This window comes from Microcebus murinus, chromosome 15, assembly GCF_040939455.1.
Source record: "Microcebus murinus isolate Inina chromosome 15, M.murinus_Inina_mat1.0, whole genome shotgun sequence".
Classification (NCBI taxonomy): domain Eukaryota; kingdom Metazoa; phylum Chordata; class Mammalia; order Primates; family Cheirogaleidae; genus Microcebus; species Microcebus murinus.
In genome coordinates, this window is record NC_134118.1 from 24,153,024 (window position 1) to 24,155,545 (window position 2,522).

The 2,522-nt window shown below is 41.3% G+C and overlaps 1 pseudogene; it reads right to left on the bottom strand.

Moving 5' to 3' along the window:
* Positions 1 to 849: 849 nt before the first annotated feature.
* Positions 850 to 1,761, bottom strand: LOC105858321 (histone H2A type 1-like; annotated as a pseudogene).
* Positions 1,762 to 2,522: the final 761 nt, after the last annotated feature.

Sequence of the window (2,522 nt, forward strand, 5' to 3'; positions counted from 1 at the left end):
GTTTTGTGAAACTTCTGATTCTGAAACACATACATATATGTAATAAACCTATATATTAGTATTATAGTATACTGTAAAAATATATATTTATTACTGTAGTTCATACTCCAAAAGGGTTGAAATTCTTCACTGCACATTTTACAAATCTTATTTCTATTAATAATGCCTCTACTTTCCAGATTTAATGCTTTTGTTTGGCCTTTCAGAAAGAACAGCCTAGAAAATAATTGCTCAACCAAATAATCGCTTCACTTTTCATTAGCCTGTGGGTTTAATGGGCAGATACACTCATTTCTCCTCTGGACTCCAAAGTCAAAGGTTTTGTTTTGTCTGTGTACTTCCTTCCTTACTCTAGGTTAGACTGTGTTCCCAATCTGGGAACTGATCTAAGGTTCTGGTTGTTAAGCAATGGTAGCCACCAAAGAAGTTTAAGGTGTTCTAGAGTTAAAAAGCAAGTTTTAGGCCAACATCTGCCATAGGTGAACAGACATGAAACCATCCAACCATCACACGGCACCGAATGTTCATTTGTGGCAGATGCAACAACATTCCAGAGGCAGGATACTGTCACCCTTAGAGTTAGTATTAGGCAAAAGGAAATCAATCTAAACCAATGGTTGAGACACATGCTCATTTAAAAAGAAAGATTAGGGTACCCTCCATAAAAATATAGGCTAAAGACCTTGCTAGATTCTCCAGATCTGGACTCAGCAGAGTCTGGCTTTGGCAGAGATGAGGCAGACAGAGGCTCAGTAGGAGCCTCCTTTGGCCCGTGACTCTCTTTCACATTCATCCCGGTTGGCCATGCTTGAAGGAGACTTCTTGGGAAAACTGACAGCCCACAGAGTGAAACGTTAAACCAATTCATACATACATATCTTCCTATATTAAAATATCTAAAGGCTAACTAAATACAATCTTAACATGCCAAATACAGTGTATTAAAGCACATACTTCAGGCCTGGAGAAAGAAATTACTCAACAATTGACAGATTCATTGTAACTTCACTGCAAATAAAACTGCCCAAATGAACAAAAGTGCTTTTCTGGATGCCACAGAATACTGTCTTTCAAAAAACTACAACTTGCATGAAAATCCAACGCTAAACTCACTTTTAAGGAAACCACTGTTGTTACATAATGTTGCTGAAAATGACAAAGTGGAGACTATCAAGGTAACGAATGAAAGGAATGGCAAGACCTTCTTGAAATTCTGTTTTGCAGTATCTGCCTACACTTTTCTCTGAATTCGTGGCTGGCTCTTAAAAGAGCCTTTGGTTTCATTTTCCTTTTTCCACTGAAAAACAGGCCATCCGTTGGGCTTATCTAGGGGCAATCACTTGCCTTTGGCCTTAGGATGACTTTCTGTCTTCTTGGGCAGCAGCACTACCTTGATGTTGGGCAGGGCGCTGCCCTGCGTGGTGGTGATTTTGCCCTGCAGCTTATTGAGTACCTTGCTGTTGCGCATGGCCAGCAGCAGGTGGCGCGGGATGATGTCTTCTTGTCGCGGGCGGTGTTGCTCGCCAGCTCCAGGATCCCAGCGGTCAGGTACTCCAGCACCGCCGCCAGGTACAGCGGCGCCCCGGCCCGGACCCTCTCCGCGTAGCTGCCCTTGCAGAGAAGACGGTGCCCACGTCCCCCAGGGAACTGGGGTCGGCCGGGGAAGAACAAGTCTTGGTTTTAGCGTGAGCCTTGCTTCTCAGCTTGCCACGACCAGGCATCTTCTGCGACATAACGCCCTCTAATGCAAGAGAGAAAACGAAAATCAGAGGTGAATAAAGGGTATATCCCTTAAACACACACACACACACACACTCACACTCTAGCTGAAGCCTGCAGTTAGCTTTCTTATTGGCTGACTTCTTGAAGGTGCCTCATCCAAGCACAGTAGAACTGGCAAACACTTTTATATGCTTTTGCCATTGTGTTTAATCCAATCAGACTTCAGTGTTATTAAGGCTTCATTTGAACAGAAGTATCTGCAGGACTCCCCTTGTCACTTGTAGACACTCTTTCTCTTTTCAAGGAAGCCAGAAAGGAATTTTGATATGCCTGAGGTTTTGAAGTGTTGTACACACTCTCTAGACAAAGCTCCAAGAAAGCCATTTGTAATTTATATTTTTTTATAAGTTGCGAATATTCGTTTCCTCTATAGCGGACAAGCAAATGAATAGGATGTAGATGTATGAAAGTCATAAGATACGTTTATATATTGATGGTATTTAATAAGTAGATCATATGTAGGTTTTGGAAGGACCAAAAATAACTAACATTCATGAGGCCTGAAATAAATATGAGCACTAAATACTTATAATATTCTAAATATATAACAGATGCTAAATATCCAGGGTACACTTAAGATATACGAGCACTTAGTCTTTGTAAGGCCTTGATTCAGCCACCTACTAAGGACACCCTTTCTGTCACCATATGTTCTCTGTTCAAGAAACACAATACTATTTAGCCTTAAAAAAGAAGGAAATTCTGTCATTTATGAAAACATGAGTACACCTGGGGAACAT